Source organism: Scyliorhinus torazame, chromosome 13 (assembly GCF_047496885.1).
Source record: "Scyliorhinus torazame isolate Kashiwa2021f chromosome 13, sScyTor2.1, whole genome shotgun sequence".
Lineage (NCBI taxonomy): Eukaryota > Metazoa > Chordata > Chondrichthyes > Carcharhiniformes > Scyliorhinidae > Scyliorhinus > Scyliorhinus torazame.
Window position 1 is genome coordinate 143,929,523 of NC_092719.1, and position 14,149 is coordinate 143,943,671.

A 14,149-nucleotide genomic window follows, 5' to 3' on the forward strand; every position below is an offset into this window, starting at 1 on the left:
GTCATGCAGCTCCAGCCCATTCCCCCTTTGCCCTGTATCAGGGCTGGATGTTTGCAGGCACAATTGAAGGAAAAAATCGGCCCTGTCATGACAAAGGAATTCTGCCGAAGAACAAAGACTGTTCAAAACTTTGATCTAGAAATACCCCCTCCCAAAAGAATGGTATAGTGCAATGATTCAATACACACAGAGGTACACGTGTAAGAGGTTTGACCACCCAGAACGTATTGCCAGGTAAAGGATCAAGTGCAAGGTTCTGGTTGCTACACCAGTTCACATTAATCTGATTTTACACCAAGGTGATTGTATAATAATCATGCTGTGGTATCATGGCCCTTTAAGGGGTGATCCCTTACGGTTTACGTGACCGGCTTCGGGCCTATCGTGCATGAGCGCGCGAACCCCGATCAATGGGGAAAAAGTGCGTGGCCCTGGGAGCAGGGGCCCAAGCAGCGTCGACCTGAGATAGGAGTGTGGGGACCTGTTTCAGAGACCCCTGTGCCCTGTATATAATTAACCTTTTCCTTTGTTCTTCATAAACCTCTTTTGTTGTACGAGAAACTTCCTCAGAGTTGCCTCAAGCTACCACACGTGACAATATGGAACTTGATCATCTCAGTCACATTAACGTCTTTCCAATTTAGACGCACATTTGGTTTGGAATCTGTTTCGCTGTCCCATGGTTACCATGATTGGGGAGCTGCTGTGGCTTTTTTTGAAGTAGTTCTCTTTCTGCTTTCAATATTTGTGTCCTTGCTGTACATAGAACATAGAACATAGAACAATACAGCGCAGTACAGGCCTTTCGGCCCTCGATGTTGCACCGAAACAAAAGCCATCTAACCTACACTATACCATTATCATCCATAAAGAAGGAGCCTCAACTGCCCCACTGGGCAAGGAACTCCAGAGACTCACAACCCCCCGGGCGAAGAAGTCCCTCCCACACTCCAGAATCTCCCACGCTCCTTACTGCAGCAATACTAATATTATGAAATTAATAATTTACCTAATGATTTTTGGAGCATATCTCTGAAAACTGAAATTATCCAGGGTGCTACAGGGTATGTGAGATTATATAAAATGTGACCATGAAATTTGATGAAACTGCATAGAGAACAGAAGGCACAGGGAGTAGTAGGACAGCAGATTTTGCTTACCCCAGACCAGTTCACAACCTATGCATTAATATAATTTCTACAATTCAAAAGTATTCTACCATGTGAAGAACTTTAGGACATCCTGAGGAAATGGCTCAATACAAACAGAATGGTACATGTCTGTTGTTAATTTTATGCAGTGTATATGTAAATGAAAGTTCTTTCTTTACTATTATTATGAAAAAATGGCGACTGATCTGAGAAAATTCAAAATGTGAAATTGTACATTTGTCTAATATTAATAGAAGAGTGAACCATTCTGCATCAGTATAACAAATAGTATACAATTAATGTTGATTTGAAGAACTTTAAAATTATATAACAGACTATAAACAATCCCACTTAACAGTGGCCCAAGCACCTCTAGGAAACTATTGTAAGAGGCAGTGGCACAGTAGCATTGTAACTTGGACTTGTAATCCAAAGACCCAGGGTAATTCTCTGGGTACCTGGGTTCGAATCCCACCATAGATGTACTCATTGGAGTTTAGAAGGATGCGGGGGGGATCTTATTGAGACATATAAAATTATGAAGGGAATAGATAGGATAGATGCGGGCAGGTTGTTTCCACTGGTCGGGAAAGCAGAACTAGGGGGCATAGCCTCAAAATAAGGGGAGGTAGATTTAGGACAGAGTGTAGGAGGAACCCCTTCACCCAAAGGGTTGTGAATCCCCGGAACTCCCCGCCCAGCGAAGCAGCTGAGGCTCCTCCCTTAAACGTTTTTAAGAAAAAGATAGATGCCTTTCTAAAGAATAAAGGGATTCGGGGATATGGTGTACGGGCCGGAGAGTGGAGCTGAGTCCACAAAGATCAGCCATGATCTCATTAAATGGCGGAGCAGGCTCGAGGGGCCAGATGGCCTACTCCTGTTCCTAGTTCTTATGTTCTTATAGAAGTGGTGGAATTTGAATTCAATACAAAATCTGTAATTAAAAGTTTAATAATGACCATTAAACCATTGTTGATTGTTGTTAAAAACCCATCTGGTTCACTGGATCCCCTTTAGGGAAGGGCATTTGCTGTCCCTCCCAGTTGGTCTGTATTCTCTCTTCCAACGTCTTCCATCAGGCAGGAGATACAGAAGTCTGAGAACACGCACTGACAGATTCAAAAACAGCTTCTCCCCCTTGATACCAGACTCCTGAATAACCCTCTTATGGACTGAACTGATCTCTTCACACATCGTCTCTACTGAGTAGTACTGCACTCCTGTAAGTTTCACCGGATTTCTATGTCTATATATTTACATTGGGCATTTATGTATGTCCTATGTTTTTCATGCGTGGAACGATCTGTCTGGACTGTACACAGAACAATACTTTTCACTGTACCTCGGTACACGTGACAATAAATCAACTGCAAATCCAGTGGTTAAAATATTACCCACAAGTCAGCAAGTGATGATGATACTTAATCCATCACAAATGTGCTGCCTCTGTCACAATTTATCAAAGACAGCGATTGAGCATTGAGATTAAATTGCACTGGCTCAGTAACATTTGTGGAGTTGACACAATTTATCAATTTAAATCATAATGTGCATTGAAAACACTCTTTGTCTATCAGTCGGTGTGGGTCTACTACATTTTCAAACAGTTGTTGATGCACCAAGTGGTAATAAAGTACACATGGTTAAGTTTTACTGGTCCCACAGATTCTTTCAAATATGCACACAGTCGTGGGACACAGTGGATGTTACTCAACATGAACGTCCAGTATAACCTGGTCAATGTGATATGAACTGATCTTCCCATGCCATCAGGTCAGTATGACAATGGCATCCGTTCTGATGATGCAGAACAAACTCGGATCACATTAAAGGGAGACTCTGGGATGCAATAAAGTGAATTTTTAACTTCTGCGGTAAGGCTGTTGGGAAAGAACATTGGGAACCATTTTTCACCAAGCTTTGATGTCATGGAACTCAAGAAGTGCCTGTGAGGTTTATTTGGCTCCTTTGTTGACATTAAGAGCTTCCCTGTGTTTCTCAACAGTTTGTAAAACAGTGTGGAATCATAACCTTCTGCCAAAAGGCTGCTAATGATATTGTTTGGTGCAGTAAATGGCTGTTTTCAGTGAATGGAAAAGATTCACAATCATTGTTAGCAGAAAAAGATTCTGAATTTGAAATACTTAAAACTGCAGTGGAGAGGCATTCTGTGTATTAAATAAAAAATATATGTAAAGCTTACCTCAACACCTAGAGTGGCACAGTGGCGCAGTGGTTAACACTGCTACCTCACGGCGCCAAGGACCCGGGTTTGATCCCGGTCCCGGGCCACTGTCCCTGCGGAGTTTGCACATTCTCCCCGTGTCTGCGTGGGTGTTACTCCCACAACCCAAAGGTGTGCAGGGTAGGTGGATTGGCCACCCTAAATTGCTCCTTGGTTGGAAAAAAATAATTGGGTACACTAAAAAGAAAAATAAATCTCACCATCTGGCAGAAACTTTGATATCTTTGTGTGGATAGGTTTTTAGTGTATGCCACAACATAGAGTAAACCTCTGCAGTTATATTTTATTAGGATCCACTAATTTGATCCTTTGAGTTGATTTAACTGACATTTTTAACAAATTCACATTACTTCAATGTCAGGGTGACATCTGTTGAATTCCTGAAGCACAATCCAGTTCAATATTCTGCTGATGATAGCAACACTTTATTGGGAACAATTCATGATATGCCTTGATAAGTGACAAGTATACAGGCAAGATAAAATTAAGTCTCTTGAAGGTTCTTGCTCAAGATTTTGAAGAGCTATAGAACCAATATTGGAAACCTGGATTTAATTCACGGTCTACCAATTTCAAACCAATGCTGCTAAAAACATCTCATCAGAGTTTCACGTCGATGTACCATTTAATTACATTGTTTTTGTTTATTCATTCATGGAATGCGGGTGTTACTGGCTGGGCCAGCATTTATTGCCTATCCCAAATTGCCCTTGAATTGGATGGCTTTCTATTTCAGAGGGGAGTTAAGAGTCAACCACAGTTGCCGTGGGCCACTGTGTAGGCCAGATCGAGTAAGAATGGCAGATTTCCTTCCCTAAAGGGCATTAGTGAACGAGATGGAGTTTCCCTTCCAACAATACTTTGCTATAAGGCATTTGGAAAAATATTTTTATTTATTTATTTTTAATTAATTTAGTGTAGCCAATTCATTTTTTCCAATTAAGGGGCAATGTAGCGTGGCCAGTCCACCTACCCTGCACATCTTTGGGTTGTGGGGGCGAAACCCACGCAAACACGGGGAGAATGTGCAAACTCCACACAGGCAGTGACCCAGAGCCGGGATCGAACCTGGGACATCGGCGCCTTAAGGCAGCAATGCTAACCACTGTGCCACCGTGCTGCCAAAATATTTTAACTTAGATTGATATTTTAATGTCCTTCACAGTGCTCACAAAGAATGTGTTCTATTACAGCAAGAAAATGTACTCCTTAATTTTCCAAGATCACCTGTGACTATCCCACTGTTACTAGTGAATGATGCTGGAGATATTTCCTTTCTGTACCTGAACCGTTATTAGTATGATTTTGCAAAGATGCAGAATGTAGTGTTCAATTGGTCAGTGTTTGATTATGTGATTCTGTGCTTGATTAGTTAGGCCTGGGTGTAGACTCAGAGAAAAATAAACAAACTGTAGAAGTTGCTGGAAGTTCGACCTGCAACATGAGTGCAGACATTTTGTGACTGCAGACATATTTCAAGACTTGTAAATAAAGAAACTCTGCAGAGCTCTGAGATATGAAAACCACTGGACACAATACAGATGTTGTGGATGTGATTGAAAACAACAGTGCAGCAAATTTCAATAACACTTCTTCAGTCGTTTGTGGTGTGGAAAAGGAACCTAAAATTTGTCTTTGTCACCTTTTATCTTTATATAAATAGAGCACATACACATTTTACAAAGATCTGTAGTTTATGATTATTACATGGAGCTGTTACCCTTGCATCACTGGGAACATTCTCATCTTTTGAGTCTGAAAGTTGTGGGTTGAAGTCCTACTTGCAACATCTCTCCACTGACCCATGAAAGCCAAGTTCCAGTTCAAACACCAAATATTGTATGTCACTTAATAATGTACATTATGAGAGCAGAGTCTGGTCAGCCAGTTTGAGAGGGAAAGAGACTCAGAAGAAAGAAATCCTGCTCAACAAATGAAGGACCATGCCTAGAATACACTAACAGGCAGCAAAGTATAGTTAGCCTTTTACCTACTGGTTTAAAGAACCAAGTCAGAGCTTCACGACAGAAGTTCAACAGCACTTTGACTGGAATGGAGCCAGAAACCTGCCTTTGCAAGTAATAAGCTACTGCTGACTTGTCACCTGAAACTTCCAACCTCCATCTCTTTCGTGAACCAAAGAGGAATCATCAGGCCTGCAACCCTAACCTTAACCCTAACCCTTGAAAGACTCAAATATAACAGTGAAATTTTGGAGATTTTAGAAATCTAAGTGCATGCCACGTCTTTTGTAATCACCTTTTCTTGTGTGTGCACATGTCTTCTGTGAGTGGGTGCTCCTGAGAAAAAACATTTATATTTTTAACTTATGAGAAAACCTATCCATTTTGTCTGTCCTCGAGAGTCACGGCACTCAAGGGGTTAAAAAATACTCATTCCCTTTAAAATAACAAATACATCTACCTGCAGAATTAAGGACCAGTGCACCAGGCAGGAGGATCACAAGGTCTGCATGGTGCACTGGTCCTTAAACTTTGACTGTGTGGCCTACGCCCTGATATCTTCTCAAGGGGGTGGGTTAGGGTTAGGGTTGGGGGGGGGGGGGGGGGGGGGGCTTGGGGGGGGCGGGATGCCCAGGGTGAATAACGGGAGACTGACTGGAAAATTCCAGTCAGCCTCTGAAAATAGACTTTAATTGGCTTTTCATATTCATTAATTTGCTACCCACGACTTGCATGCCTGCCTCCATACATGCCCCAAAGATGCCTAAAAGACCTGCCCCAGGTATTTCTGTGGTGCCTAATATGTTGTGTGAGTGGAGGCATCCTGGGATATACTACTACATGCAGGGGTCAAGGCTGGGCATGCGTCCTGGACGAGTGTAGCCATCTAAGATGGCCACCTGCAAAGGACCATGGGAATTATGGCCAACCCAGGACTCAGATAGATACACAGTCTATGTGTATCTAAAACACAGGTGACCAGACCTGACCAAAACCCCCGCTCATTTGCATTTTAATGGCTCATTTTCCCAGGACAATAGAACTCTGATCAAGCAACCGGTACATCCATAGACTGATTGACGCCACTCCCCTTACTCAGAAAGCACAACTGCCAAGGTCAATGACCGCTAAGGACTCGCCCAGCCACCATGGCACCTGCCCCTTTATTGGCTGAAATCGAAGAGAGTGATCAGGGCCCTGTTGAAATATTGGCTCCAAGGTTAATGATCGCCCCAAAGAGTGCAAAATCCCAGAGGGATAAAGGAGAGTGCAGCCATGTGTTCTGTCTCTTTTGGATCTGGCCTGTGCCAGCCCAATTGCAGCAGGAACAGCCAGTTAAGTTCAAGACCAACGATCGCTACCTGACGGCTGAGCCCAGCAGAGACACAGCCACTTTCTTTGAATCAGCCAAGTGAAATCCAGATAAAGGCCTTATCCATTTGCACAGTGCCGGTCGCCCTGAAGTTAAGTCTAGGTTATTGTAGCTGATAGATGTAGTTTAACTCAAAATAGATATTGTGTTTGCATGTTGAGATAACTGTTGTGTATGTAAATAAACCATCTTTTGAACTAACTGACTGGTTGTGTGGTCATTTGATCAATATAAGGGAAGGCTTGTGGTTCACTAAGATAAATAGAAATACCCACAGTATTGGCGATGCTGTTGGGACCGAAACAGAGCAACATTATTGGCGACCTCTGACGGGACTCGATTAAAAGTGAGAACCCACAAACTGTGAATCCAATTGCGAGAAAGAGAAAGAACCACAAGTGCAAGTCCCATATCGACCAAATAACCGAATTTCGGAAGTGTGTACTAACCCGCATGCGTACCTAACAGGAAGAGTAAGGTAAACCCGTTAGAATTGTGTCCAACTATCGAGGGATTGTCAGCCGGAAAATAGCTTAAGCCATACCCGCTGTTCAAATCGCCACCTTATTCCCCTGTCGCAAATTAAAAGTAGAGAAAGAGATAAGAGAAGTAATGGCCACTGAAGCAATGGAAAGATTGATGAATCCACAGGAACCCGAGGTCGCAGCGACCAACAGAGCAGAGCAATGCCCCATATGGGAGGAAGAGTTAAGGAAATACTTAAAGGGGAAAGGATGGCCCCTTTGGTCGAATTTTTGCACTAATGGTGAGTCAGGTCCAGGAAAGATAGGACAGACTTGGTGGGAGGACCTAAGCAAGGTTCACAAGAAAAATGTAGAGAAAGTCAGAAAACCAATGGCAATTGTGTCCTGTTTGGCACAGTTGCGAGGGGCAGAGGAGGTCGTGAAGACGCTCCGTAGGCAGTTAATTGAGAAGGATGAAAAGAACGAGGGCAACAGTAATGAAAGCGAGAAGATAATTGAGCAACTCCGGGAACAGTTAGCAGCTAAGGATAAGGAAATGGCCGATGTAAAACGCACACATCAATCTTGTCTAGTTCACCTTAGTAGCTTCCAGACCCAGTACGATAAAGCCTACCAAGATACACAGTGCACAGTCCTGGGAAGAGAGGAAACAGAACAACAGATCGTCCAGCTAACTAGCAAATGCGCAGATTTAAAAGCAGCTTTGAGAGCGCTCCACTTCACTAAGGAACAGGGTCAGAATACCATTGACGAAAACGCCCAAAGATACGTAGAGGACACGGGAACTCAAAATCGACCTCCCACGGCCCAAAATGAAAAGCGCCCGCAGCACCGACTGCACAGGCAGCACACACCCCCACTCACAATTCGACCCCAATGAATCCAGTTACCACACAACGCACGTCTTCGGATCAGGAGGAGCCTGATATCGTTTACACCACCCCACTATCCATAACCCAATTAAGAGGAGCTTGCATGAAAATTAGTCCATTCCAGCCCACCACAGACCCACACAGCTTCTTTGAGGAGGTGCGCCAACAAAACATTATGTGTGGCCTAGATGAGAGGGAGGAAGTAAAGCTAATAGTTATGAGCCTTAGCCAGTCCATAAGGTCAGCTTTGCCAGAACCCCAAAATGTAGCAGGAGGAACCCTACAGGAAATGAAAACAGCCATATTAGATGCCATCGGGTATAACAAAGGAGATCCAGTCAAGGGTTAAATCACTGCAGGCAAAAGAAGGGAGAACATCCAACCACATTTGCTGGTCGCCTATGAATTCGTTTCATGGCAGTCTATGGACAATTGAACCGCGCACACCTAAATGAGGAGGACACCACTAAATGGTCCCGCACCTTAGTCTCCCACGCCACAGAAGCAGGTAAAAAGGCTTGTGTAAACTACGACCCAGCATACCACACACACAATGAAGTTTGGGTACTTAAACGACTTTCTAGAGCATGGGAACAAACGCTACACCGACAGACAGATCAGGACGATATAGAAGCAAACATGCATCCAGTTAGAATTAGCCAGGACCCAGCCTGGATAAACGAGGGTAGATACGAGGAACAGCACCCCAGAGCACAGGCACCACGAGGTTGTTACAATTGTGGCCACGTAGGACATTACGCCCGCGATTTCTGACAAAACCCCCGAACCATCAATGATACCAACCACCAAAACCCCACCTAGGAACAATGTTAGTCCCATGTATAATGTTAGCGCCCGTTCAGGTGACTTAGCGTTTAACTCCACAGATTGACGGTGTTCAGACTCCCCAACTTGGGTCTGTGACACATGCTGGGACAAATCAGGCAGACCAGTAGTCACAGGCACAGTCCGGGGACATACAGTCGGTTTTCTTTGGGACACAGGATGATGCCGCACCACTTTAAACTCCTGCACCATGTTTCAACAGGACAAATGGCCCACCACTGACACCATCACCCTGAGTGGATTCACAGGCCACATGCAACAAGGATCTATCACAGCTCCCGTACCCATTCAGATAGGGAACATTAGCTCCAAACACCCCGTCGCTTTAGTTGACTTACCCCAAACTGCAGAGCACATTTTAGGCATTGATTTTATGAGCTCCCATAACCTTTCGTTTGATCCAGTAAACAAATGTGGATGGCGAATGGCTAAAACAGCTAAGGCACTACTCTCACAGTAGGGGATTATGAACAGGATTTGCTCAGTAGGGGACTATTGGTTTAATCCCAAACAATTAGTGCAAACCAGATGCTTAGAGGGGTCCTCATAAAACACAAAGCTTCGTTCGCACAGTACACACACGATTGTGGGAAGATCCCAGGTACAGTAAAGATTTCAGGTCCCGATCCAAAGCCGCAAAAACAATACGGTCTCCCACAGCAAGCCGAGGGTGAGATTTCAAAGATTATTAACAGTTTGTTAGACCAAGGAGTTATTCGACCCGTAGCATCCACAAATAATGCCCCAATTTGGGCCGTAAAAAAGTCCGATGGTTCATGGCGACTAACGATCAACTACCGAGAACTTAATAAGGTAACCCCTTTAGCAACCGCCACTGTTGCCACGAGTCCCGACCATTCTCAAACAGGGAGTACAGGCAAAATATTTCACAGTGCTGGATATCAGCAGTGGCTTTTGGTCCATCCCGTTAGACAGGGCCTGCCAGTATAAATTCACATTTACGTTTCAAGGGCAGCAGTACACATGGACATGCCTCCCACAAGGATTCCATAGCTCCCCCTCCATGTTCCACCGACAATTGGCCAACGGACTTTCTAAATTTTCCCGACCCAAATGCTTAATACAATATGTAGACGATCTGCTCATGCAAACGGACACAAAAGAGGAACACATAGAGCTCTTATCTGAATTACTAGGCCTACTGCTATCAATCGGATGTAAGGTCAACCCCAAAAAGGCTCAGATTTTAAAGGAAAAAGTTCTTCATTTAGGCACCATCATCACCCACGGGAAGAGAGAAATTGGGCCAAAACGTATCGAGTTCATCGTATAATTGCCCCTGCCCCAAAATGTCACTGCACTCCGGTCATTCCTAGGTTTGGTAGGATATTGCAGAATTCATATAGATGGTTTTGCCACCAAAGCAGCACCACTCTCAGAGCTCCTTAAAACGAACGCTCCATGGGAATGGCTTCCGCAGCACACAGACGCCATTAATGATTTAAAACACGCCCCAGGCACAGCCACTGCATTACAAGTTCCAGACCCAGACTTGCCCTATGCCATCGAAGTAGCAACCACTGACCAAACCCTATCAGCAGTGCTCCTGCAAGAATGACCCAATCACTTAGGATCCGTAGCCTATGCCTCAAGAGTATTGGACCCCGTAGAGCAAGGATTCTCAGCCTGCGAACGGCACTTGCTTGCAGTCTTTTGGGCAGTACAGTACTTTGCGTACATCACAGGCCTCAACCCAGTCATCATCTTAACCGAGCACCCCCCCCACGCAACTATTACTAGATGGTAGATTAAAGGACGGTTCAGTCAGCCAAATCAGAGCAGCTTGCTGGACACTACTATTAGAAGACAGGGACATTACGGTAAAACGTACCAAAACCCACACATTTCTGGCCGATAATCTAAAATATGCAGGGACCCCACATGAGTGCCAAATCATAGCAGCCCAACACCACACAGGACCCTTTATCCCAAAGTCACTACACCCACGAGCAGATAGTAAGACACAGAATTCCCAAACCACAAGGGATAATTAAAATATTTATGTAGACAGTTCGTCCACAATCGAAAATGGAGTTAGAATTACTGGTTGTGGAATTTACGTGAAAGATGCACAGGGACACCCACTAGAAGAGATCTCTTTAAAATTGCCCAGCCACCTAGGTTCACAAGCAGCAGAACTCACAGCCATAGCCTATGTAATTCAGCATCCCGACTCTTTCCCAACTCCCACAGACATACACTCCGACAGCCTGTATGTGTGCAACAGTTTAACAGAAGTCCTGCCCCTGTGGGAATCTTGAGGTTTTGTTTCAGCTGGTAGAAAACCTCTACCCTCTGCCCCATTGGTAAAGCATATTCTCAAGACAGCTTCAGATCGCACATATGGTATTGTTATGGGCCAGGGTTTAGAGAACCCCAAAGTGCATCATGGAGTTCACCTGACCCACAACTTTTAATAGATTGTGGTATGGGGAGCACACAGCCCACTCTACAGGTGTGGTACTTCAGAAATGGAAAAGTTATTTTTGACCCAGGAAGTGTAGAAGATTGTAGTTTAGTCGGGCAGTATGGTCGGCACGGGCTTGGAGGGCCGAAGGGCCTGTTCCTGTGCTGTACATTTCTTTGTTCTTTGTTTAAAGCAAAACAATGTTTATTCTATGAACTCAAGTTAAACTTTTTAAAACAAACTGAATATCTTAGCAACCAGTAAATTAAATACACCCCCCAAAGAATACAACACTAAGTAATCTGTAGGCTGTTCTTTTAACACCCAGAAAACTTAACAAACCTTTAAACATAAGCACATCAGAGTTTACAGTCACTACTGAAAACATTTATAATTCTGCTGAATTCACCAAATGATTAAGAGATAATCCTTCATGGCAAAGAGCTGAACAATACAGCTGCTTTGGCTGACTTCAGCTGCAACACACTGCAAAACGAAACCAAAAAGACACAGACACACCCAAGCTTTTCTCAAAGTGAAACTAAAAAGCAGAACCAGAGCTTAGCTCCACCCACACTCTGACATCACTGCAATAACATGAGCAGCTAACCATTTCTTAAAGCGACATTCTCATGACAGTATCATTAAAGTAAGAAGCTATCATCGCTCCTCCCCACCCGGTAATGTAAAGGCAGACGCCTTAGCCAAAGCAGGATCAGGCCATGGTCACTTCTGGCAGCCACCCGAAAGCAAACCGATACACTCAGTCCAGGTTTCCCAGACCAATATTAAGGATCTATCCCAAGCCCAAAAAAATGACGACACCCTCAAACAGGTTTTAGACAGCAACTTCCCAGCCCCCTATGATAAATAGAAGGACGCACTGACTGTACAGGATGGCATAGTTTTAAAAAACGGAATTTATGTGGTCCCCACCCAGGACAGAAACCAGCTCATTTAACAATTTCATGACGGACACGGGCATCAGGGGATAGACCAGTGATTGTCAAACTCACGGGCTCGACCCACGGGTGAGTCGCGGGCGGGTGCCGGGAGGGTCGCGGAGCCGTCCTTCGCAGTGCTCCCGATCGCGCAAATCTGCGCACAGCAGCCGGCTTTTAATAACGCCGGCTGCAAGCGGCCTTCAAAATGGCCGCGAACATGTAAAAACAAATGCGGCCGCATTGCACATGCACGCCCGATCATTGGTGCGCATGCGCAGAGCGGCCACTTTTTAAAAAATGGTCGCAGCTTTGTGTTTTACAAGTTCGGGGGGGGTTTTATTCATTGAATTTTTTTTTTTTTCATTTATTTTATTCATTTTATTTTTATTTTCTTTTACAAGTTCGGTGGGGTATTATTTGATAAAATTTTACAGGAAAAAATGCAGAACTTTAGACAGATGGAGACTCCATACTTTCCGACACCGGAAGGCTTCACCTTCATCCAACAGGTTCCATTGGAGGAGCGTGTACGAGGGCCAATTGGACCCAAAACCATTTCCTCCATTTTTGTCAGCAGCAAACAAGGTAAGAGAAAATGGTGGGTCGCGCAGGTCGGCCGGTGTGGGTCGCGAAGGTCGGCCGGCATGGGTCGCAAAGGCCGGCCGGGTTGGGTCCCGAAGGTTGACCGATTGGTAAAAATGGGTCCCCAGAAAAAAAGTTTGAAGAACACTGGGATAGACAATACCATTGCCCATTTAAGTCCTTTGTGTTGGTGGCCCGATTTAAAAAGCGATGTAACCCATTATGTTGAGAATTGCCTTATCTGTGCTCAGAACAATCCTGAACGTTGCTCAAAGAAAGGACAATTGCGTCACACCCGACCTGTGAATTTCTCGTGGACAAATTTGCAAATCGATTACATCATAGATTATCATAGAATTTACAGTGCAGAAGGAGGCCATTCGGCCCATCGAGTCTGCACCGGCTCCCGGAAAGAGCACCCCACCCAAGGTCAACACCTCCACCCTATTCCCATAACCCAGTAACCCCACCCAACACTAAGGGCAATTTTGGACACTAAGGGCAATTTATCATGGCCAATCCACCTAACCTGCACCTCCGGAGCACCCGGAGGAAACCCACGCACACACGGGGAGGATGTGCAGACTCCGCACAGACAGTGACCCAAGCCGGAATCGAACCTGGGACCCTGGAGCTGTGAAGCAGTTGTGCTATCCACAATGCTACCGTGCTGCCCATTGCCCATTGGCCCCCTTCCCCCTTGCAGACACGGTTTCAAGTGCGTGCTGGTTGTAATCAACACATTTACTAAATGGGTAGAAGCATTTCTGTCACGGACAAACACAGCAAAGGCCACCGCTAAGATTTTGACCCAACAGATATTCACACGCTGGGGTCTCCCCCGCAGCATTAAGTCAGACCAAGGTTCCCACTTCACCAGCAGAGTCATGCAAAATGTTTTGACAATTTTTGGGATCAGGCAGAAATTCCATATAGCATATCACCCCCAATCCAGTGGCATTGTCGAGAGAATTAATCGAACTTTGAAAGTGACCATTAGGAAGCTGGTGCAACAGGACAATACCACGTGGGACACAGTCCTCTCATTTGCTCTCATGTTTATTCGGAACACCGTTTCCAGTTCCACAGGTTTCACCCCCACACTCTCATGACCGGACAGCCCATGAAGGGTATTGAATATTTATCAGACCTCCATCTGGCAAGCCCAACAGTAACCGCCCTCAGCCATGAAAAAGCAGTCCAACAAGTTACAGATAACATTAAAGCGGCACAACTCGCTGCAGCTGTCCGATTAGGTGC